Source organism: Dipodomys merriami, unplaced genomic scaffold (assembly GCF_024711535.1).
Source record: "Dipodomys merriami isolate MVZ:Mamm:240054 unplaced genomic scaffold, mDipMer1.0.p SCAF_83, whole genome shotgun sequence".
NCBI classification, from domain to species: domain Eukaryota; kingdom Metazoa; phylum Chordata; class Mammalia; order Rodentia; family Heteromyidae; genus Dipodomys; species Dipodomys merriami.
Genome location: NW_027206435.1, coordinates 1,447,818 through 1,471,524, shown reverse-complemented (window position 1 = coordinate 1,471,524; position 23,707 = coordinate 1,447,818).

The window sequence follows — 23,707 nt, the reverse complement described above, 5'->3', positions numbered from 1 at the left end:
ATTAGGTTTAGGTTTAGGGTTAGGGTTAGGGTGAGGGTTAGGGTTACGGTGAGGGTGAGGGTTAGTTTTAGGGTTAGGGTGAGGGTGAGGATTAGGGGTAGGTTAAGGGTTAGGGTGAGGAGTAGGGTGACATTTACGGTTAGGGTTTTGTTTAGGGTTAGGGTGAAAGTGAGAGTTAGGTTTAGGGTTAGCGTTAAGGGTCAGTGTGAGGGTTAGGGTTAGGGTGAGGGTTAGGTTTAGGGTTTGGTTTAGGTTGAGGGTTCGGGTGATGGTGAGGATGAGGGTTAGGGTTAGGATTACGGTTAGTGTTAGGGTTAGACTGAGGGTGAGGGAGAAGGTGAGGGTGAGGATTTGGGTTAGGTTGTGGGTTAGGGTTAGGGTTAGGTTTAGGGTGAGGGTGACGGTTAGGGTTGGGTTAGGGTTAGGATGAGGGTTAGGGTGAGGTTAGGGTTAATGTGAAGGTTAATGTTAGTGTTAGGGTGAAGGTAAGTGTTAGTGTGAGGGTTAGGTTGAGGGTGAGGGTTAGGGTTAGCGTTAGGGTGAGGGTTAGGGTGAGGTTTAGGGTTTGGTTTAGGGTTAGGATGAGGGTTATGTTGAGGGTTATTGTTAGGATTACTTATAGGGTGAGGGTGAAGGTAAGGGTAAGATGAGGGTTAGGGTGAGGGTGAGTCTTAGGTTTAGGGTAAGGTTTAGGGTGAGGGTTAGGTTTAGGCTGAGTTTGAGAGTTAGGGTTAGGGTGCAGGTTAGAGTTAGGGTGATGTTTAGTGTGAGGGTGATGGTTAGGTCGAGGGTTCGGGTTTGGGTAGGGGTGAGGGTTAGGGTTAGGGTGAGTGTTAGAGTGACGGTGACTTTGAGTGTTAGGTTTAGGGTATGGATTAGGGTGAGTGTTAGGGTGAGTGTGAGGGTTAGGGTTAGGTTTAGGTTTAGTGTTAGGATTAGGGTTTGGGTGAGAGTTAGGTTTAGGATTAGGGTTAGGGTTAGGGTAGGGTGAGGGTAAGCTTTAGGGTGAGGGTTAGGTTTAGTCTGAGGGTGAGGGTGAGGGTGAGGGTTATGGTTAGGGTTAGGGTTAGGGTTAGAATTAGGGTGAGTGTGAGGGTGAGGAATACGGTTAGCATTAGGGTTAGCTTTAGGGTTATGCTGAGGGTCAGAATGAGTGTTAGGGTTAGGGTTAGGGTTAGGATGAGTGTTAGGGTTAGCATGAGGTTTAAGTTGAGGGGTAGGGTTAGGGTTAGGGTTAGGTTGAAGTTTAGGGTGAGGGTGAGGATAAGGTTTAGGGTGATGGTTATGATGAGGATGAGGTTTAGGGTGAGGGTTAGGGTTAGGATGAGGGTTAGGGTTAGTTTTAGGATTGGGGTGAGGGCTAGGGTGAGGTTGAGGTTTAGGGTGAGTGTGAGGGTGAGGGTGAGGGTTAGGGTGTGGTTAGGGTTAGGGTTAGGGTCAGAGTTAGGGTTAGTGGGAGTGTTAGGGTTAAGGTTAGTTTTACGTTGATGGTGAGGCTGAGGCTGAGGTTTAAGGTGAGGGTGAGATTGAGTGTGAGGGTACGTTTAGGTTTTGGGTTAGGGTTAGGTTGAGAGTGAGGGTGAGGGTTAGTGTTTGGATTAGGGTTAGGCTGAGGGGTTAGGGTGAGGGTGAGGGTGATGTTTAGTGTTAGGGTTAGAGTGAGGGATATGTTTATTGTGAGGTTTAGGGTGAGGATGAGGGTAAGGGTTAAGGTTTGGTTTAGGGGGAGGGGGAGGATTAGGTTTAGGTTTAGGGTTAGGATGAAGGTTAGGTTGAGGGTTTGGGTTAAGTTAAGGGTTAGGTTTAGGGTGAGAGTTAGGGTTAATGTTAGGCTTAGGTTTAGGGTAAGGTTTAGGGTGAGGGTGAGGATTAATGTTAGGGTGAGTTTTAGGGTTAGGGTGAGGGTTGGGGTAAGGATTAGGGTTAGGTTGAGGTCTAGGGTGAGGGTGAGGGTTAGGATTAGGCTTAGGGTTAGGGTGAGGTTTAGGGTTAGGTTTAGCTTTAGGGTTAGTGTGAGGGGTAGGGTTAGGGTCAGTGTGAGGGTTAGGTTTAGTGTGAGTGTTATGGTTAGGGATAGGGTTAGTGTGAGGGTAAGGTTAGGATGAGGGTAAGGTGAGAGTACGGTTTAGGGTTAGTATGAGTGTTAGGATGAGGGCTAGTGTGAGGGTTAGGGTAAGGATAAGGTTGAGGGTGAGGTTGAGGGTCAGGGTTAGGCTTAGGTTTAGGGTTAGGGATAGCGTGAGGGTTAGGGTGAGGGTGAGGGTTAGGTTGTGGATGATGGTTAAGTTAAAGGCGAGGGTTAATTTGACAGGGGCGGTTAGAGTGAGGGAGAGGGTTAAGGTTAGGGTTAGGTTGAAGGTTAGGGTTAGCGTTAGGATTAGGGTGAGGGTTGAGGTGAGGTTGAGGTTTAGGGTGAGGGTTAGAGTGAGGGGTATAGATAGGGTTAATGTGAGGGTTAGGATTAGTGTAAGGGTTAGGGTTAAGGTTAGTGTTAGAGTGAGGGTAAGGGTTAGTGTGAGGTTTAGGGTGAGGTTTAGGGTTAGGGTTAGAGTTAGGGTTAGGTTGAGGTTAGGGTGAGGTTTGGATTTAAGGTGAGGGTGACGATTAGGGTTAGGGTTCGGTTGAGTGTTTGCGTTAGGGTGAAAGTTAGAGTTAGGGTTAGGGTGAGGTTTCGGATTAAAGTTAGGTTTAGGGTTAGAATTAGCGTGAGGGTGAGGGTGAGTTATAGGGTTAGGATTATAGTTAGGGTTAGGGTTAGGCTGAGGGTGAGGGAGAGGGTGAGGGTGAAGATTTGGGTTAGATTGAGGGTTAGAGTTAGGGTTAGGTTTAGGGTGAGGGTGACGGTTAGGGTTAGGGTTAGGATGAGGGTTAGGGTGTGTATTATGGTTAATGTTAGGGTCAGGGTTATGGTTAGGGTGAGGTTTAGGGTTAGGTTTAGGATGAGGTTGAAGCTGATAATGAGGTTTAAAGTGAGCATGAAGGTGAGTGTGAGGGTGAGGCTTAGGGTTAAGTTTATTGTGAGGATTAGGGTGAGGATGAGGGTAAGGGTTAGGTTGAGGTTTAGGGTGAGGAGGAGGGTTAGGGTTAGGGTTAAGCTTAAGGTTAGGTTTAGTTTGAGGGTTAGGGTTAATGTTAGGGTTAGGTTTAGGGTAAGGGTTAGTGTTAGGGTTAGAGTTAGGATTAGGGTGAGGGTAATGGTTATGTTAAGGTGAGGTTAGGTTTAGGTTTATGGTTAGGGGGAGGGGGTGGGGGAGGGTTATGGTTGTGGTTAGGGTTAGGGTGAGGGTGAGGGTGAGGCTTAGGCTTAGGATTAGGGTTTGGGTTAGGGTTAGGCTGATGATGAGGGTGAGGGTTAGGGTTAGCGTGAGGGTTAGTTTCAGGGTTAGGTTTAGGTTGAGAGTTAGGGTGAGGGGTAGGTTAAGGGTAAGGTTAAGGGTGAGATTGAGTGGGAGGTTGAGGGTTAGGGTGAGGGTTAAGGTTAGGGTGAGGGTAAGGGTTAGAGTTAGGTTTAAGTTGAGGGTTAGGGTGAGGGGTACTGTTAGGGTTAGTGTGAGCCCTAGTGGTAGTGTGAGGGTTAGCTTTAGGGTTAGGATTAGGGGTAACGTGAGGGTAAGGGTAAGGGTGAGGGTTAGGATGAGGGTGAGGTTTAGGGATAGGCTTAGGGTGAGGGTGAGTGTTAGGGTGAGGATGAAATTTAGGTTTAGGTTTGGGGTGAGTGTTAGGGTTAGGGTGAGGTTTATGGTTAGGTTTACACTTAGGGTGAGGTTGAGTTTAGGTTTAGATTAAGTGTTAGGGTGAGGGGAAGGGTGAGGATTAGGGTTTTGTTTAGGGTTACGGTGAGGGTGAGGGTTAGTGTTAGATTTATAGTGAGTGTAAGGGTGAGGTTTATTTATAGGTTTAGGTTTAGTGTGAGAGTGTTATGTTTAGTATTAGTGTTAGGATTAGGGTTAGGCATAGAGTTAGGGTGCGGTTGAGGGTTAGGTTTAGGGTTAGGGTGAGGGTGAGGGTTAGGGTTAGTTTTAAGGTTAGTGTTAGGGTTAGGGTTTTGGTGAGTGTTAGGGTTAGTGTTAGTGTTAGGGTAGGGTGAGGGTAACGTTTAGGGTTAGACTGAGGGTGAGTGTTAGTGTAAGGGTTAGAGTTAGTTTGAGGGTTAGGTTTAGGGTTAGGGTTAACGTGAGGGTAAGGGTAAGGGGTATTGTTAGGATGAGGCTGAGAGTTAGGGTTAGGGTAATGGTTAGGGTGAGGGTTAGGGTTAGGGTGAGGGTGAGGGTGAGGATTAGGTTTGGGGTAAGGTTTAGTGTGAGGGTTAGGTTTAGGGTTACGTTTAGGTTGAGGGTAAGGGTTATTGTGAGGGTTAGGATAAAGTTGAAAGTTTGGGTGAGGGTTAGGATTATGGTGAGTGTTAGGGTTAGGGTTAGGGTTAGGCTGATGGCTACTGTGAGGGTAAGTGTTAGGGTGAGTGTGAGGGTTAGGGTGTCGGTGAGGATTAGGGTAGGGTGAGGGTTACAGTGTTAGGGTGAGGATGAGGTTTAGAGTTAAGGTTAGGTTTAGTGTCAGAGTGAGAATTACTGTTAAATTTAGGGTTAGCATGAGGGTTAGGGTGAGGGGTTGGGTTAGGGTTAGGTTTACGGTGAGGGTAAGGGTTAGGTGAGCGTGAGGGTTAGGGTTACGGTTAGGGTTAGGGGTAGGGTAATTGTAAGGCTGATGGTTATGATGAGGGTGAGGGTTAGGGTTAGGGTAATGTTTAAGTTTAGGGTTAGTGTTAGTGTTAGGGTTAGGCTTAGCTTGAGGGTTAGGGTGAGGATAAGGGTTAGGGTGAGTGTTAGGTTGAGTTTGAGGGTTAGAAGGAGGGTGAGGGTTAGAGAGTGTGTTAGTGTTAGGTTTAGGGTGAGGGTAATGGTTAGGGTGAGGGTAAGTGTTAGGGTGAGGGTTTGGATGAGGGTGAGTTTTAGGGTTAGGGTGAGGGTGCGGATTATGGTGATGTTTAGGTTTAGGGTTAGGGTTAGGGTTAGTGTGAGAGTTTGGGTTAGGGTTAGAGTTAGGGTTAGTGTGAGGGTTAGGGTGAGGGTAAAGTTAGGGTGAAGGTTAGGGTGAGGGTGAGGTTTAGGGTTTGGATTAGGGTTAGGGTGAGGTTTAGACTTAGGGTGAGTGTTTGGGATAGGGTCAGGTTTAGGGTAAGGGTTAGGGTTAGGGTGAGAGTTAGAGTTAGGGTTAAGTTGAGGGTGAGGGTTAGTTTTAGGGTTAGAGTTAGGATGAGGGTAAGTGTTAGGTTGAGGGTTAGCATGAGGTGAGTGTTAGGGTTAGCGTGATGTTTATGGTTGGATTATGGTTAGGGTGAGGGTTATGGTGTGGTTTAAGGTTAGTGTTAGGGATAGGTTTAGGACGAGGGTTAGGGTGAGGGTAAGGGTTAGGGTGATGGTTTGAATTAGCGTTAGGGTGAGGGGTAAGGTGAGGGTTAGGTTTACGGTTAGGGTTCGGGTAAAGTTTAGGGTGAGGTTTAGGGTTTGGGTGAGGATTAGGGTTAGGGTTAGGGTTAGGGTGAGAGTTTGGGTTAGGGTGAGGGTTTGGGTTAGGGTGAGGGTTAGGGTTAGGGTGAGGGTCAGGGTCAGGTTGAAGTTTAGGGTTAGGATTAGTTTTAGGGTTAGGAATAGTTTCACTGTGAGTGTGAGTGTGAGTGTGAGGGTTAGGGTTAGGGTTAGGGTTAGGGTTAGGCTGAGGTCTACAGTGAGGGTGAGGGTTAGGGTGAGAGTGAGGGTGAGGGTGAGAGTTTGGGTTAGGTAAGTGTTAGGCTTATGTTTAGATTGAGGATTAGGGTGAGTTTGAGGGTTAGAGGGAGTTTTAGCCTTAGGGATAGGGTTAGGGTTAGGGTTAGGGTGAGCGCTAGGTTTAGGGTGATGTTTTGGGTGAGGGTAAGGGTTACAATGAGGTGAGGTTTCTAGTGAGTGTGAGGGTTAGGATGAGGTTTAGGGTAAGGTTTAGGGTGATGGTTAGGGTTAGGGTGATGTTTTGGGTGAGGGTGAGTGTTACCCTGAGTTGCGGGTTCAGGTGAGGATGAGGGTTAATGTGGTAAGGCTTAGGGTGAGTGTGAGGGTTAGGGTTAGGGTGAGGGTGACCGTGAGGGTGCGGATGAGGGTGAGGGTTAGGGTTAGCGAGAGGGTTAAGGTTAGGGTAATAGTTAGGGTTTGATTTAGGGTGAGGGATAGGGTGAGGGTGAGGGGGAGGGTTTGGGTTTCGGTTAGGTAAGGTTTAGGGTTAGGGTTATGGTGAGGGCTAGGTTAAGGGTGAGGTTTCGGGTGTGGGTGAGGGTGAGGTTGAGGGTTAGGGTGTGGGTGAGGTTCAGGGTTAGGGTGAGGGTTAGAGTGACGCTGAGGGTTACGGTGAGGTTGAGGGTTAGGTTTAGGGTTAGGTTTAGGGTGAGTATTGGTGTCAGGATGAGGGTTAGGGTGAAAGTTAATGTTAGGGTTAGGGTTAGGCTGAGGGTAATGTTTACAGTTAAGGTTAGGATGAGGGAGAGTGTTAGGTTTAGGGTTAGGATGAGGGTTAGGGTGAGTGGTAGGGTTAGGGTTAGTTTGAGGGTTAGGGTTAGGGTTAGGGTTAAGATGAGGAAATGGGTGAGGGTTGGGTAACAGTTAGGGTTAGGTTTGGGGTGAGGGTGAGAGTTAGGGTTAGGATTAAGGTTAGGGTTTGGGTTAAGCTGGGGTTGAGGGTGAGGGTGAGGATTAGGGTTAGGGTAAGATTTAGGGTTAGGGTTAGGGTGAGGATTAGAGTGTGGGTGAAGTTTAGGGTGAGGGTTAGCATTAGGTTCAGGGTTAGCTTTAGGATTAAGGTGAGAGTTAGAATTAGGTTGATGTTTAGGGTGAGGCTGAGGGTAAGGGTAAGGGGGAGGGTTAGGTTTCGGGTTCAGGTTAAGTTTAGGCTAGGGTGAGGGTAAGGTTTAGGGTGAGGGTTAGGGATAGGCTGAGGTTGAGTGTTAGTGTGAGGGTTAGAGTTAGTGTGAGAGTTAGGTTTATGGTTAGGGTTAGGTTTACCGTGATGGTAAGGGTAAGGGTGAGGGTTAGGATGAGGGTGAGGGTTAGGGATAAGGTTAGGGTTAGAGTGAGGGTTAGGGTGAGGATGAGGGTTAGGGTTAGGGTAAGGGTTAAGGTGAGGGTTAGGCTTAGGGATAGGGTGAGGTTGAGGGTTAGGGTGAGGGTAAGGGTAAGTGTGAGGGTTAGGTTTAGGGTTAGGTTTAGGTTGAGGGTAAGGGTTATTGTGAGGGTTAGGATGAAGGTGAGGGTTAGGGTGAGGTTTAGGATTAGGGTGAGTGTTAGGGTTAGGGTTAGGATGATGGCTACTTTGAGGAAGATGTTTAGGGTGAGGGTGAGGGTTAGGGTGTCAGTGAGGATTAGGGTAGGGTGAGGGTAAGAGTGTTAGGGTGAGGGTGAGGGTTAGAGTTATGGACAGGGTTAGGGTTAGGGTCAGGTTGAGCAGTACTGTTAAGGTTAGGGTTAGCATGAGTATTAGGGTGAGGGGTAGGGTGAGGGTAAGGGTTAGGGTGAGGTTTAGGTTGAGTTTGAGGGTTAGAGGGAGTGTTAGGGTTAGGGAGAGTGTTAGGGTTAGGGTTAGGGTGAAGGTAAAGGTTAGGGGGATGTTTTGCGTGAGGGTGAGTGTAACCGTGAGGTGAGGGTTCGAGTGAGAGTGAGGGTTAGGTTGAGGATGAAGGTTAGGGTTAAGGATTGTGTGAGGATTAGGGTGAGGTTAAGATTTATGGTGAGGGTTAGTGTGAGGGTGAGGATTAGGGTTATTTTTAGGTTAGGGTGAGGTTTAGGGTGAGGGTTAGGGTGAGGGTTAGGGTTTGGGTGAGGGTGAGTTTTGGGGTTAGGTTTAGGGTAAGAGTTAAGGTTAAGGTTAGGGTTATCATAAGAGTTAGGGTTAGGTTGAGGGTGAGGTTGAGGGTTTCGGTAAGGTAAGGGTTAGGGTTATGGTTAGGGTGAGGATTAGGGTGAGTTTGAGGTTTAGAGGGAGGGTTAGGGTTAGGGTGATAGTTAGAGTTAGGGTTAGGGTGACGTTTAGGTTTAGGGTGATGTTTTGGGTGAGGGTGAGGTTTACCGTGAGGTGAGGGTGAGGGTGAGGGTGAGGGTTAGGGTGAGGGCAAGGGTGAGGGTTAGGGTGACTGTGACCGTGAGGGTGAGAGTGAGGGTGAAGGATAGGGTTAACGTGAGGGTTAAGGTGAGGGTAAGTGTTAGGGTCAGGGTGAGGGTGATGATTAGGGTGAGGGTGAGGGTTTCAGTTAGGTAAGGTTTAGGGTTAGGGTTACGGTAAGGGCTAATTTAAGGGTGAGTTTTATGTTGAGAGTGAGGGTGAGGTTGAGGGTTAGGGTGAGGGTGAGGGTTAGGGTTAGGGTGAGGGTTAGAATGACGGTGAGGGTTAGGGTGAGGCTGAGGGTTAGGGTTAGGGTTTGGTTTAGGGTGAGGATTAGGTTCAAGATGAGGGTTAGGGTTAGGGTGAGAGTATGGGTTAGCGTGAGGGTTAGGATGAGGGTGAGGTTTAGGGTTAGGGTGAGGGAGAGGGTTAGGGTGATGTTTATGGTTAGGGTTAGGGTTAGGGTTAGTGTGAGGGTTATGGTTAGGGTTATAGGTAGGGTTAGTGTGAGGGTTAGTGTGAGGGTAAGTGTTAGCGTGAAGGTTAGGGTGTGGGTGAGGTTTAGGGTTACGGTTAGGGTTTTGGTGAGGTTTAGACTTAGGGTGAGTGTTTGGGTTTAGGTTGAGGGTTAGGATGAGGTGACTGTTAGGGTTAGGGTGATGTTTAAGGTTAAGATTAGGGTTAGGGGGAGGGTTAGGGTTAGTGTTAGGGATAGGTTTAGGATGAGGGTTAGGGTGAGGGTAAGGGTTAGTTTGAAGGTTAGGGTGAGGGTGATGTTTAAGGTTAGGGTGAGGGGGAGGGGGAGGGTGAAGTTTAGGTTTACAGTTAGTGTTAGGGTAAGTGTTAGAGTGGGCATTAGGGTTAGGGTGAGGGTTAGAGTTAGGTTTAGGGTTAGGGTGAGGGTCAGGGTGAAGTTTAGGGTTAGGAATAGTTTTAGGGTAGGGATAGTCTGAGGGTGAGGGTGAGTGTGAGGGTGAGGGTTAGGGTTAGGCTGAGGGCTACTGTGAGGGTTAGGATTAGGTTGATGGTGAGTGTGAGGGTGAGGATTTCGGTTAGGTAAGGGTTAGGATTATGGTTATGGTTAGGATTAGCTTGAATTTGAGGGTTAGAGGGAGGTTTAGGTTGATGGTGAGGTTTTGGCTTAGGGTTAGGGTGATGGTTAGGTTTAGGGTGATGTTTTGGGTGTGGGGGAGGGTTACCCTGAGGTGAGGGTTCAGGTGAGGGTGAGGGGTAGGGTGAGGGTAAGGGTTAGGGTGAGGGTGAGGATTAGGTTTAGGGTGAGGATGACCGTGAGGGTGCGGGTGAAGGTGTGGGTTAGGGTTAGGGTGAGGGTGAGGGTGAGTGTGAGGGTTTCGGTTAGGTAAGGTTTAGGGTTAGGGTTACGGTGAGGGCTAGGTTAAGGGTGAGGTTTTGGGTGAGGGTGAGGGTGAGGTTGAGGGTAAGGGTGTGGGTGAGGGTTAGGTTTAGGGTGAGGTTTAGAATGACAGTGAGGTTTATGGTGAGGCTTAGGGTTAGGTTTAGGGTTAGGTTTAGGGTGAGGATTAGGGTCAGGATGAGGATTAGGTTGAGGGGTTGGGTTAGGGTTAGGGTGAGGGTAAGTGTTAGGGTGAGGGTGAGGGATATGGTTAGGGTGAAGGTAGAGTTTGAGGGTGAGGGTTTCAGTTAGGTAAGGATTAGGGTTAGGGTTAGGGTAAGGGCTAGGTTAAGGGTGAGATTTATGGTGAGAGTGAGGGTGAGGTTGAGGGTTAGGGGGTGGGTGAGGGTTAGGGTTAGGGTGAGGGTTAGAGTGACAATGAGGGTTAGGGTGAGGCTGAGGTTTGGGGTTAGGGTTAGGTTTAGCGTGAGGATTAGGGTCAGGATGAGGGTTAGGATGAGGGGTAGGATTAGGGTTAGGGTGAGGGATATGGTTAGTGTGAGAGTTAGGGTTAGGGTGAGGGTTAGGGATAGGTGAGGGTTAGGGTTAGGGTTAGGGTGAGGATGAGGGTTGGGGTTAGGTTTAGGTTTAGCATGTGGATTAGGGTCAGGATGAGGGTTAGGATGAAGGGTAGGGTTAGGGTTGGGGTGAGGGTTAAGGTTAGTGTGAGGGTGAGGGTTATGTTTAGGGTGTGGGTAAGGTTTAGGTGAGGGTTAGGATGAGGGTGAGGTTTAGGGTTGGGGTGAGGGTTAGGGTGATGTTTAGGGTTAGGGATAGGGTTAGGGTTAGGGTTAGTGTGAAGTTTAGGGTTAGGTTTAGAGTTAGGGTGTGAGGGTTAGTGTGAGGGTAAGGTTTAGGGTGTAGGTTAGGGTGAGGGTGAGGTTTAGGGTTAGTGTTAGGGTTAGAGAAGTTTAGACTTAGGGTGAGGTTTTGAGTTAGGATTAGGTTTAGGGTGACGGTTAGGGTTAGGGTGAGAGTTAGAGTTAGGGTTAAGCTGAGGGTGAGGGTTAGGTTTAGGGTTAGATTGAGGGTGAGGGTAAATGTTAGGTTGAGGTTTAGGATGAGGTGAGTGTTAGGGTTACGGTAATGTTTAAGGTTAGGATTAGGTTTAGGGTGAGGGTTAGGGTTAGTGTTAGGGATAGGTTCAGGATGAGGGTTAGGGTGACAGTAAGGGTTGGGGTGAAGTTTAGGGTGAGGGTGATGTTTAGTGTTAGGGTTAGGGTGAGGGGTAGGGTGAGGGTTAGGTTTAAGGTTAGGGCTAGGGTAAGGGTTAGGGTGAGCGTTAGGGTTAGGGTGAGGGTTAGTGTTAGCTTTAGGGTTAGGGTGAGGGTCAGGTCCAAGTTTAGGGTTAGGATTAGTTTTTAGGTTAGGGATAGTTTCAGGGTGAGGGTGAGTGTGAGGTTGAAAGTTAGGGTTAGGGTTAGCGTTAGGCTGAGGGCTACAGTGAGGATGAGGTTTAGGGTGAGAGTGAGGATGAGGGTGAGAGTTTCGGTTAGGTAAGTGTTATGGTTATGATTAGGGTGAGTATTAGGGTGAGTTTGATGGTTAGAGGGAGGGTTAGCCTTAGGGATAGGTTTAGGGTTAGGGTTAGGGTGAGGGATAGTTTTATGGTGATATTTTGGGTGAAGTTGAGGATTACCGTGAGCTGAGGGTTCGAGTGAGGTTGAGGGTTAGGGTGAGGATGAGGGTTAGGGTTAGGGTTTGTGTGAGGATTAGGGTGAGGTTAAGGTTTAGGGTGAGGGTTAGGTTGAGGGTGAGGTTTAGGGTTAGTTTTAGGTTTAGGGTGAGGGTTAGGGTTAGGGTTTTGGTGAGGGTGAGGTTTAGGTTTAGGGTTAGGGTGAGAGTTAGGGTTAAGGTTAGGGTTAGGATGAGAGTTAGGGCTAGGTTGAGGGTGAGGGTGAGGATGAGGGTTTCGGTTAGATAAGGGTTTGGGTTATGGTTAGAGTGAGGATTAGGGTGAATTTGAAGGTTACATGGTGGGTTAGGATTAGGGTGAGGTTTAGGGATGGGATTAGGGTGATGTTTAGGGTTAGGGTGATGTTTTCAGTGAGGGTGCGGGTGTGGGTGAGGGTTAGGGTTAGCGTGAGGTTTCGGGAGAGTGTAAGTGTTAGGGTGAGGGTGAGGTTTAGGGTTAGGGTGAAGGTGAGTGTCAGTGTGAGGGTTTCGGTTAGGTAAGGTTTAGGGTTAGGGTTACGGTGAGGGCTAGGTTAAGGGTGAGGTTTTGGGTGAGGGTGAGGGTGATGTTGAGGGTTAGGGTGTGGGTGAGGGTTAGGTTTAGGGTGAGGGTTAGAGTGGAGATGAGGATTATTGTGAGGCTGAGGGTTAAGTTTTGGGTTAGGTTTAGGGTGAGGATTAGGGTCAGGATAAGGGTACGGGTGAGGGTTAGGGTTAGGATTAAGTGAGTGTTAGATTTAGGGTTAGGGTTAGCGTGAGGGTAAGGTTTAGGGTGAGGTTTTGGATGAGGGTGAGTGTTACGGTTAGGGTCAGGGTTATGTTTAGGGTGAGGGTTAGTGTTAGGGTGAGGGTTAGGGTTAGGATTAGGGTTAGGGTGAGGTTGAAGGTGAGGTTGAAGATGAGGGTTAGGGTGTGGGTGAGGGTTAGGATTAGGGTGAGGGTTAGGTTGACATTGAGGTTTAGCATGAGGGTGAGGCTTATTGTACGGGTGAGGGTTAGCGTTAGGGTTAGGGTTAGGGTTAGGGTGAGGGGTAGGATTAGGGTTATCTTGAGGGTTAGGGTGAAGTTTCGGGTTAGTGTGAGGGTTAGGGTTAGGGTGAGGGTGAGAGCAATGTTTAGGCTGAGGGTTAGGTTAAGGAGGAGGGTTAGGATTAGGGTTAAGGTTAGGTTGAGGTCTAGGGTGTGGATTAGTGTTAGGGTTCGGATTAGGGTTAGGATGAGGGTTAGGGTGAGTGTTAGGGTTAGGGTTAGTTTGAGGGTTAGGGTTAGGCTTAGGGTTAGGGTTAGGGTAAGGATGTGGGTGAGGGTTAGGGTAAAGATTAGGGTTAGGTTTATGGTGAGGGTGAGAGTTAGGGTTAGGATTAGGGTTAGGGTTTGGTTTAGGCTGAGGGTGAGGGTTAGTGTGAGGATTAGTGTTAGGGTTAGGGTAAGATCTAGGGTTAGGTTTAGGGTTAGGATTAGAGTGTGGGTGAAGTTTAGTGTGAGGGTTAACTTTAGGGTGAGGTTTAGGTTTAGGATTAGGTTGAGGGTTAGAGTTAGGGTGATGTTTAGGGTGAGGGTGAGGGTTAGGGTGAGGGTCAGGGTTAGGGTTAGGGTTAGGGTGAACGTTAGGTTGTGGGTGAGGGATAGCGTTAGGTTTAGGTATAGGGTGAGGTTTTTGGTGAGGGTGAGGTTTGGGTTTTGGGTGAGGGTTAGTGTAAGTGTGAGGTTTAGGGTGACAGGGAGTGTTAGAGTGAGGTTGAGGTTTAGCGTTAGGGTTAGGGTGATGGTTTGGGTTAGTATTAGTGCTAGGGTGAGGGTCAGAGTGAGGGGTATGGTTAGGGTTAGGGTGAGGGTTAGGAATAGTGTGAGGGTTAGACATAAGTTTAGGGTTAGGGTGAGCCTAAGGGTTAGGGTGAGGTTAGGTTGAGGTTGAGGGATAGGTTTAGAGTTAGGGTTAGGTTGAGGGTTAGGGTGATGTTTAGAGTTAGGGTGAGGGTGCGGGTTAGGAATAGGTTTATGGTGAGGGTTTGGGTTAGGGTGAGGTTTAGAGTTAGGGTTAGGGTGAGGGTGAGGTTTAGGTTTAGGGTTAGGGTGAGGGTAAGGGTGAGGTTTACTGTTAGGTTTAGTCTTAGGGTGAGTGTGAGAGTTAGGTTTAAGATTAGTGTTCGGGTTAGGTTTAGTTTTAGGGTTAGTGTTAAAGATAGGGTTTGGGAGAGTGTTAGGGTTAGGGTTAGGGTTAAGGTTAGGGTTGGGTGAGCGTAAGGTTTTTGGTGAGGTTTAAGTTTAGGCTGAGGGTGACGGTCAGGGTGATGGTTAGGGTTTGGTTTAGGGTTAGGGTGAGGGTTATGATAAGGGGTAGAGTTAGGGTTAGGGTTAGGGTTAGAATTAGGGTGAGTGTGAGGGTGAAGAACAGGGTTAGGGTTAGGGTTAGGGTTTGGCTGAGGGTCAGGGTAATTGCTGTGGTTAGGGTTATATTTAGGGTGAGTGTTAGGGTTAGGCTTAGGGTTAGGATGAGGGTTAAGTTGAGGGTTAGGGTTAGGGTGAGTGTTAGCGTGAGGGTGAGGGTGAGGGTTAGGGTGTTGGTTAGGGTTAGGGTTAGGGTCAGGGTTAGGGTTAGGGTGATGGTAAGGTTTAGGGTTAAGATTAGAATTAGTGTGAGGGTGAGGAATAGGGTTGGATTAGGGTTAGGGTTAGGATTAGGCTGAGGGTGAGGATGAGTGTTAGGGTTAGGGTTACGGTTAGGGTGTTAGTGTTAGGCTTAGGGTTAGGATGAGGGTTAAGGTGAGGGGTAGGGTTAGGGTGAGGGTTAGGGTTAGGGTGAGGTTTAGGGTTAGGGTGAGGGTAATGGTTAGGGTGAGTGTTACGATGAGGCTGAGGATTAGGTCGAGGGTTAGAGTTAGGGTGAGGGCTAGGGTTAGGGTGAAGGTTAGGGTGAGGGTTAATGTGAGGGTGAGGCTTAGGGTGAGGATGAGGGTGAGGGTGAAGTTTAGGGTGTGAGTTAGGGTTAGGGTTAGGGTCAGGGTTACAGTTAGGGTGAGGGTTATGTTTAGGTTTAGGGTGAGGTTGAGGCTGAGGCTGAGTTTTAATTTGAGGGTGAGGGTGAGTGTCAGGGTGAGGTTTAGGGTTCGGATTAGGCTTAGTTTGAGGGTGAGGGTGAGGGTTAGTGTTTGTATTAGTGTTAGAGTTAGGGTTAGCTGAGGTTGAGCATGAGTGTGATGGTGAGGGTTAGGTTTATTGTGAGGGTTAGGGTGAGGATGAGGGTAAGGGGTAGGTTGAGGGTTAGGGGGAGGGTGAGGGTTAGGGTTAGGATGAGGGTTAGGGTGAGGTTTAGCGTTACATTTAGGGTTAGTTTTAGTGTGAGGGTTAGGGTTAATGTTAGGGTTAGGTTTAGGGTAAGGTTTAGGGTTAGGGTTAGGGTTAGGGTGAAGGTTATGGTTAGGTTTAGGGTGAGCATTAGGGTGATGGGTAGGTTTAGGGTTAGGGTGAGGGTGAGGATGAGGCTTAGGTTTAGGATTAGGGTTTGGGTTAGTGTTAGGCTGAGGTTGAGGGTTAAGGTTAGCGTGAGGCTTAGTGTTTGGTTTAGGCTTAGGTTGAGGGTTAGGTTGAGGGGTAGGTTTATGGTTAGGGTGAGGGTGAAGATGAGGGTGAGGGTGAGGGTGAAGGTAAGGGTTAGGGTGAGGGTTAGGTTTAGGGTTAGGTTTAGGTTTTGGGTTAGGGTGAGTGGTAGCTTTAGGGTTAGTGTGAGCCTTAGTGTTAGTGTGAGGGTTAGGGTTAGGGTTAGGGTTACCTTGAGGGTAAGGGTAACGGTGAGGGTTAGGATGAGGGTGAGGGTTAGGGTTAGGGTTTGGGTGAGGCTAACTGTTAGGGTGAGGATGAGGGTTAGGGTTAGGGTTAGGGTGAGGATTTTGATTAGGGTGTGGCTTAGGGTTAGATTTAGAGTTCGGTTCAGGTTGAGGGTTAGGCTTAGGTTACGGGTTAAGGTGAGTGGTAGGGTGCGGTTTAGGATTAGGGTTTTGTTTAGGATTAGGGTGAGGGTGAGGATTAGCTTTAGGGTTAGGTTGAGTGTGAGGGTGAGGTTTACTGATAGGTTTAGGTTTAGGGTGAGGGTTAGGGTTAGGGTTAGAGTTAGGATTAGGGTGAGGGCTAGGGTGAGGGTGAGTGTTAGGGTGAGGGTCAGGGTGAGGCTGAGGTTTAGGGTGTGCGTTAGGGTCAGGGTTAGGGTCAAGATTACGGTTAGGGTGAGGTTTAATGTTAGGATTAGGGTTAGGATGAGGTTCAGGCTGAGGCTTAGTTTTAATGTGAATGTGAGGGTGAGTGTGAGGGTGAGGTTTAGGTTTCGGGTTAGGGTTAGGTTGAGGGTGAGGGTGAGGGTTAGTGTTTGGATTAGGGTTAGGGTTAGGGTTAGAGTGAGGGTAAGGGTTAGGGTGAGGTTTAGGGTGAGGTTTAGGGTTAGGGTGAGGGTGAGGGTGAGGTTTAGGGTGAGGGTGAGAATTAGATTTAGGGATAGAGTGAGGGTGAGGGTTAGTGTTAGGGTTAGGGTGAGGGTTAGGGTGAGGGTGAGGGTAAGGTTTAGGTTCAGGGTTAGGGTGAGGGGGAGGGTTAGAGTTAGGGTTAGGGTTAGGTTTGTTGTGAGGATTAGGGTTTTGATGAGATTAAGGATTAGGTCAGGGTTAGGGTTAAGTTTAGGGTTAGAATTAGGGTGAGGGTTAGGGTTAATATTATTGTTAGTTTTAGGATAAGGTTTAGGTTTAGGGTAAGTGTTAGGGTTAGGGTGTGGGTTGGGTTTAGGGTGAGGGCTACATTTAGGTTTGGGATTAGGGTGAGGGTGAGGGTGAGGCTAGGGTAAGGATTAGCGTTTGAGTTAAGGTGTGGGTGAGGGTGAGGCTTAGAGTTAGGACTAGGGTTTGAGTTAGGGTTAGGCTAAGGGTGAGGGTGAGGGTGAGGGTGAGGTTTAGGTTTAGGTATAGGATTAGTGTGAGTGTTAGGGTTAGGTTTAGGGTTAGGAAGAGGTTTAGGTTGAAGGGTAGGGTTAGGTTTAGGATTAGAGTTAGGGATAGGGTTAGGCTTAGGGTGAGGGTGAGCAGAAGGGTGAGGGTTTGGGTTTGGGTTAGCGTTAGGGTGAGGTTGAGGGTTAGGGTGAGGTTAGGGTTAGGGTGTGGGGTAGGGTGAGTGTTAGTGTTAGTTTTATGATTAGGATAGTGTGAAGGTTAGGGTGAGGTTTAAAGTTAGGGTTAGGGTTAGGGTTAGTTTGAGGGTTAGGGTTAGGGTTAGGTTTCGGGATAGGGTTAGGGTGAGGGTCAGGGTTAGGGTGAGGGTTAGAGTGAGGGTGAGGGTTAGGGTAAGTTATAGGTTTAGGATTAGGGTCAGGGTATGTGTGAGGGTTAGGGTTAGTGTGATGGTTAGTCTGAAGGGTAGGGTTACGGTTAGGTGAGGGTGAGGGTGAGAGTCTGAGTTATGTAAGGGTTAGGTTTAGGGTTTGGTAGAGGATTAGGGTTTCGGTGAGGGTTCGAGTTAGGGTAAATGTTAGGGTTTGGTTGAGGGTTAGGGTTAGGGTGAAGCTGAGGGTGAGGGTTTTCTTTAGGTAAGAGTTAGGTTTAGGGTTAGGGTTATGGTTAGGTTTAGGGATAGGATGAGGGTTAGCGTGAGGGCTACGGTTAGGGTTAGAGTGAGGATAACCCTTCAGACTAACCCTCACACTAACCCTAACACTCACTTACCCTGACCCTAATCCTAAACCTATAACTTACCCTAACCCTCACCCTCACTCTAACCCTCACCCTAACTCTTACCCTCACCCTAACCCTAACCCGAAACCTAACCCTAACCCTAACACTCAACCTAACCCTAACCCTAACACTAACCTTAAACCTTAGGATTAGGGTTAGGTTTAGTGGTATGGTTAGGGTTAGGGTGAGGGTTAGGTATACGGTTAGAATTAAGGTGAGGGTAAGGGTAAGGGTGAGGTTTAGGTTGAGGGAGAGGGTTAGGATGAGAGTGAGGGTTAGGGTTAGGGTGAGGTTTAGGGTGATGTTTAATATTAGGGTTAGTGTTAGGGTTAGGTTTAGGGATAGGTTGAGGGTGAGCTTTAGTTTTAGGATTAGTGTTAGGGTTAGGATTAGGCTTAGGGTGAGGGTGAGGGGTAGGGTGAGGTTTTGGGTTAGGGTTAGGTTTAGGGTTAGGCTGAGGCTTAGGGTTAGTGTTAGGGTTAGGTTTAGGGTTAGGCTGAGGGTTAGGTTTAGTGTGAGGGTTAGGGTTTTGGTGAGTGTTAAGGTGAGGGTGAGGATTAGGCTTAGGGAAGTTTGAGGGTAAGGGTTAGGGTGAGGGTTAGTGTTAGTATGAGTTTGAGGTTGAGGGTTAAGGTTAGGTATAGGATGAGGGTTTTTTTGAGCAGCAGGGTTAGGTTTAGTTTGAGGTTTAGAGTTAATATGAGGCTTAGGGTTAGGGTTAGGGTGAGGGTTAGATTTAGGGTTAGGGTTAGGCTGAGGGTTATGTTGAGGTTGAGGATTAGGGTGATTGTGAGGGTGAGGGTGAGGTTTTGGGTGTCGGTGAGGGTTAGGGTAGGGTGAGGGTAAAGGCGACAGTGAGGGTTAGGGTGAGGGTGAGGTTTAGGGGTAAGTTTAGGGTTTCGGTTAGGGTTAGGTTGAGGGTAAGTGTTAGGGTGAAAGTGAGCTTTAGGGTTACGGTTAGGGTTAGGGTGAGTGTAATTTTTAGTGTGAGGTTTCAGATGAGATTGAGGGTTGGGGTTAGGGTGATGTTTAAGGTTAAGGTTAGGGTTAGGGTGAGCGTGAGGTTTAGGGTGAGGGTATGGGTTAGATTGAGGTTGCGGATTAGGGTTACGGTTAGGGTTAGTGTGAGGGCTAGTGTTAGGGTTAGGGTAAGGGTTAGGTTTACTGTGATGGTTATGGTTAAGGATAGAGTTAAGGTGAGGGTAAGGGTTTGGATGAGGGTAGGGTGAGATTAAGTTTTAGGGTTATCATGTGTGTTAGGGTTAGGTTAAGGGATAGGGTGAGGTTTGGGTGAGGGTGAGGGTTGGGTTGTGGGTGAGGGTTAGGGAAATTGTGAGGGTTAGGTTGACGGGGAGGGTTAGAGTGAGGGCGAGGGTTAAGGTAAGGTTTAGGGTGATGGATAGGGTTCGTATTAATGTTAGAGTGAGGGTGAGGGTGAGGGGTATAATTAGGGTTAGTGTGAGGGTTAGTATTATTGTGAGGGTTAGGGTTAGGGTTAGGGTTAGAGAGAGGGTAAGGTTTAGGGTGAGGTTTATGGTGAGGTTTAGGGTTAGGCTTAGAGTTAAGATTAGGCTGAGGGTTAGGGTGAGGTTAGAATTAGGGTGAGGGTGAGGGTTAGGGTTAGGGTTAGGGTGAGGGTTAGAGTTAGCGTGAGAGTTAGAGTTAGGGTTAAGCTGAGGATGAGGGTTACTGTTAGGGTTAGGGTGAGGGTTATATTGAGGATGAGGGTAAGGTTTAGGTTGAGGATTAGGGTGAGGGTGAGGGTTAAGGTTAGGGTTAGGTTTAGAGTGAGTGTTATGGTGAGGGTTAGGGTTAGGCTGAGGGTGAACGTGAGGGTGATGGTGAGGGTTAGTGTTAGGGTTAGGGTGAGGGTTAGGTTTATTGTGAGGGTTAGGGTGAGGATGAGGGTAAGGATTAGGTTGAGGGTTAGGGTGAGGGGGATATTTAAGGTTGGGTTAGGGTTAGGGTGAGAGTTAGGGTGAGGGTTAGTCTTAAGTTTAGGGTTAGGTTAATGGTGAGTGTTAGGGTTAATGTTAGGTTTAGGGTAAGGGTTAGGATTAGGGTAAGTGTTAGGGTTAGGGTGAGGGTTATGGTTAGGTTTAGGGTGAGGGTTAAGTTTAGGGTGAGGGTTAGGTTTAGGGTGAGGGTTAGGGTTAGGTTTAGGGTTAGGGTGACTGTGAGGGTGAGTCTTAGGTTTAGGATTAGGGTTTGGGTTTGGGTGAGGTTGAGGGTGAGACTTAGGTTAGGAGTCGTGTTTGAGTTAGGGTTAGGCTGAGGGTGAGCGTGAGCATTAGAGTTAGCAAGAGGGTTAGGCTTAGGGTTAGGTTTAGGTTGAGGGTTAGGGTGAGGGCTAATTTTTGGTTGAGGGTGAGGGTGAGGGTGAGGGTTATGGTGAGGGTTATGTTTATGGTGAGGGTTAGGGTTAGGGTTAGCTTTAGGTTGAGGGTTAGGGTGAGGGCTAGGGTTAGGGTTAGAGCCTTAGTGTTAGTGTGAGGATTAGGGTTAGTGTAGGTTTTAGGGTTACCGTGAGTGTAAGGGTAAGGGTGAGTGTTAGGATGAGGATGAGGGTTTGGGTGAGGGATAGGGTTAGGGTTAGGGAAGGGTGAGGGCAAGGGTTAGGGTGAGGGTTAGTGTTAGGCTGAGGGTGAGGGTGAGGGTGCGGTTTAGGTTTAGGTTTAGGTTTAGTGTGAGTGTTAGTGTTAGGGTTAGGGTTATGATGAGGGTTAGAGTGAGGGGTAGGTTAAGGGTTAGGTTGAGGGTGAGGGTGAGGGTGAGGTTTGGTGTAAGTGTGATGGTTAGCTCTTGGGTTAGGGTGAGGGTGAAGGTTAGGGTTAGGTTTAGGATGAGGGTTAGAGTGAGAAGTAGGGTTAGGGATAGTGTGAGGGTTAGGGTTACCGTGAGGGTTAGGTTTAGGGTGAGGGTTAGGGTGAGGGTTATGGTTAGGGTTAGGGTTAGGGTGAGGGTGAGGTTTCGGGTGAGGGTCAGGGTTAGTGTGTGTGTTAGGTTTAGGATTAGGGTTAGTGTTAAGATAAGGGTTAGGGTGAGGGTTAGGGTTATGGTTATGGTTATCGTTAGGGTTAGGGTTAGGGTGAGGGTTAGGGTATTGTTAGGGTGAGGGTTAGGGTAAGTGTGAGGGTTAGGTTTAGGGATAGGATTAGGGATATGGTGAGGGTAAGGGTTAGGGTGAGGGTTAGGATGAGGGTGAGGTTTAAGGTTAGCGTTATGTTTAGGGTGTCTTTTAGGGTGAGGGTAAGTGTTAGGTTTAGGTTGAGGTTGAGGGTGACGGTTAGGGTTATTGGAGGGTGAGTGTTAGGTTTAGGTTTAGGGTGAGGGTGAGGGTTAGGTTTAGGAATAGTGGTACGGTTAGGCTTAGGGTGAGGGTGAGGGGAAGGGTGAGGGTTTGGGTTAGGGTAAGGATTAGCGTTAGGGTGAGGGTGAAGGATAGGGTTAGTGTTAGGGTTGGGGTTTGGGTGAGTGTTAGGGTGAGGGTGAGGGTTAGGGTTAGGGTTAGGGAAGGTTGAGGGTAATGGTTAGGGTGAGGGTTAGTGTTAGGCTGAGGGTGAGGGTGAGGGTGAGGTTTAGGGTTAGCTTTAGGGATAGGATGAGGGTTAGGGTGAGGGTTTTGGTTAGGGATAGTGTGAGTGTTACGGTTAGTGTGAGGGTTTGGTTTAGGTTTAGGGTTACTTTTACCGTGAGGGTAAGGGTAATGGTGAGGTTTAGGATGAGGGTGAGGGTTAGGGGTAGTTTGAGGGTTAGTGTTAGGGTGAGGGTTAGGGTGAGGATGAGGGTTATGTTTAGGGTTAGGGGTAGGGTGAGGGTTATGGTTAGTGGTAGGGTGAGGGTGAAGGTTAGGGTGAGGGTAAGGGTTAGTGTGAGGGTTAGTTTTAGGATTATGTTTAGGTTGAGGGTAAGGGTTAGTGTGAGGGTTAGGATGAGGGTGAGGGTTAGGATGAGGGTTAGAGTTAAGGTGACGGATAGGTTTAGAGTTTGAGTTAGGCTGATGGCTTATGTGAGGGTGAGGGTGAGGGTAAGGGTGAGGTTGAGGGTGAGGGTTAGAGTGTCCGTGAAGATTAGGTTTGAGTGAGTGTTAGGGTGATGTTTAAGGTTAGGGTTAGGATTAGAGTTATGGTTAGGCTGAGGGTGAGAGTTAGGTTCAGGGATAAAATGAGGGTGAGCGTTAGGTTTAGGGTTAGTTATAGGGTTAGGGTTAAGGAAGTGTGAGGCTAAGGGTTATGGTGAGGGTTAGTGTTAGTCTGAGGGTGAGGGTGAGGGTGAGGTTTAGGGTTAGGTTTAGGATTAGTGTGAGGTTTAGGGTTAGAGTTAGGGTTAGAATGAGGTTTAGGGTGGGGGGTAGGGTTAGGGTTAGGTAGCGGGTGAGGGTGAGGGTTAGGGTTAGTATGAGGGTTAGGGTAGGTTTAGGGTTAGGTTGAGGGTTAGGGTGAGGGTTAGGGTTAGGCTGAGGGCTAGGGTGAGGGTGAGGGTTAGGGTGAGGGTGAGGGTGAGGTTTAGGGTGTCGGTGAGTGTTAGGGTAGGGTGAGGGTTAGGGGGACGATGAGGGTTAGGGTGAGGGTGAGGATTAGGGTTACGGTTATGGTTAGGGTTAGTTTCAGCTTGAGGTTTAGGGTTACGGTTAGGGTTAGATTGAGGGTTAGGGTCAGGGGTAGGTTTAGCGTTAGGTTTAGGGTTAACATTAGGGTAAGGGTTAGGGTGAGGGTCAGGTTTAGATTTAGGGTGAAGGTGAGGGTAATTGTTAGGGTGAGGGTTAGGATGAGGGTGAGGGTTAGGGTTAGAGTGATGTTTAAGGTGAAGTTTAGGGTTAGGGTTGGGTTAGTGTGAGGGTGAGGGTTAGGGTGAGGGTAAGGTTTAGGTTGAGGGTGCAGATTAGGATTACGGTTAGGGTTAGTGTGAGGGGTAGGGTTAGGTTTAGGGTGAGGGTTAGGTTTAGTGTGAGGGTTATTGTTAGGGATAGGGTGAGGGCGAGGGTAAGGGTTAGGATTAGAGTAGGGTGAGAGTAAAGTTTAGGGATAGCATGAGTGTTAGGGTGAGGTATAGGGTTAGGTTAAGGGATAAGGTGAGGTTTGGGTGAGGGTGAGTGTTGGGTTGTGGGTGAGGGTTAGGGTAAAAGTGAGAGTTAGGTTGACGGGGAGGGTTAGAGTGAGGGTGAGGGTTAAGGTTAGGTTTAGGGTGATGGTTAGGGTTTGTATTAGTGTTAGGGTGAGGGTTAGGGTGAGGGGTATAGTTAGGGTTAGTGTGAGGGTTAGGATTAGTGTGAGGGATAGGGTTAGGGTTAGGGTTAGAGTGAGGGTAAGGGTTAGGGTGGGGTTTAGGGTGAGGATTTGGGTGAGGATTAGAGATAGGGTGAGGTTTAGTGTTAGGGTGAGTGTGAGGGTTAGGGTTAGGTTTAGGATGAGGGTTAGGGTTAGGGTGAGAGTTAGAGTTATGGTTAAGGTGAGGGTGAAATTTAGGGTTATGTTAGGGTTAGAATGAGGGTGAGGGTGCGGGTGAGGAATAGGTTTAGGATTAGGGTTAGGGTTAGGGTTAGGCTGAGGGTGAGGGTGAGTGTTAAGGTTAGGGTTAGGATTAGTGTTAGTGTTACATTTAGGCTTAGGTTTAGGATGAGGGTTAAGGTGAGGGTAGGGTTAGGGTTAGGGTTAGGGTAAGGGTTAGGCTTAGGGTGAGGGAAAGGGTTAGGGTGAGGTTTAGGATGAGGCTGAGGGTTAGGTTGAGAATTAGAGTTAGGGTCAGTGTTAGCGTTAGGTTTAGGGTTAGGTTTGGGCTAGGGTGAGGGTGAGGGTGAGGGTGAGGGTTAGGGTGAGGGTAAGGGTTAGTGTGGGGACTAGGGCTAGGTTTAGGTTTAGGTTGAGGGTTAAGGTGAGGGGTATGGTTAGGATTAGTGTGAGCCTTAGCATTAGTGTGAGGGTTAGGGTTAGGGTTACAGTGAGGGTAATGGTAAGGGTGAGGTTTAGGTTGAGGGTGAGGGTTAGGAATAGGGTTAGGGTCAGGATGAGGGTTAGGGTTAGGGTTAGGTTGAGGGTGTGGGTTAGGGTCAGAGTTAAGGTGAGGCTAAGGTTTAAGCTGAGCGTTACGATGAAGGTGAGGGTTAGGTTTAGGGTGAGGGTTAGGGTGATGTTTCAGGTTAGTGTTTGGGTTAGGCTTATGGTGAGGGTGAGGTGTAGGGTGAGGGTTTGGGTTAGGGTTAGGGTTAAGGTGAGTGTGAGTATAAGGCTGAGGGTGATGGTTAGGCTGATGGTTAGGGTCAGTGTTATTGTTAGGGTTTGGGTGAGTGTTAGGGTGAGGGTGAGGGTTATGATGAGGGTTAGAGTGAGGGGTAGTTTTAGGGTTAGGTTGAGTTTGAGGGTGAGGGTGAGGTTTAGGGTAAGTGTGAGTGTTAGGTTTTGGGTTATGTGAGGGTTAGGGTTAGGGTGAGAGTTAGATTTAGGGTTAGGTTTAGGGTGAGGGTTAGGGTTAGGTTAGGGTTAGACTTAGGGTGAGGGTGCGGGTGAGGAATAGGTTTAGGATTAGGGTTAGGTTAAGGGTTAGGCTGAGGGTGACGGTGAGTGTTAAGGTTAGGGTTAGGGATAGTGTTAGTGTTATATTTAGGCTTAGGTTTAGGATGAGGGTTAAGGTGAGGGGTAGGGTTAGGGTTAGGGTGAGGGTTAGGGTTAGGGTAAGGGTTAGGCTTAGGGTGAGGGTAAGGGTTAAGGTGAGGGTTAGGATGAGGCTGAGCGTTAGGTTGAGGTTTAGAGATAGGGTGAGTGTTAGCGTTAGGGGTAGGGTTAGGGTTTGGCCT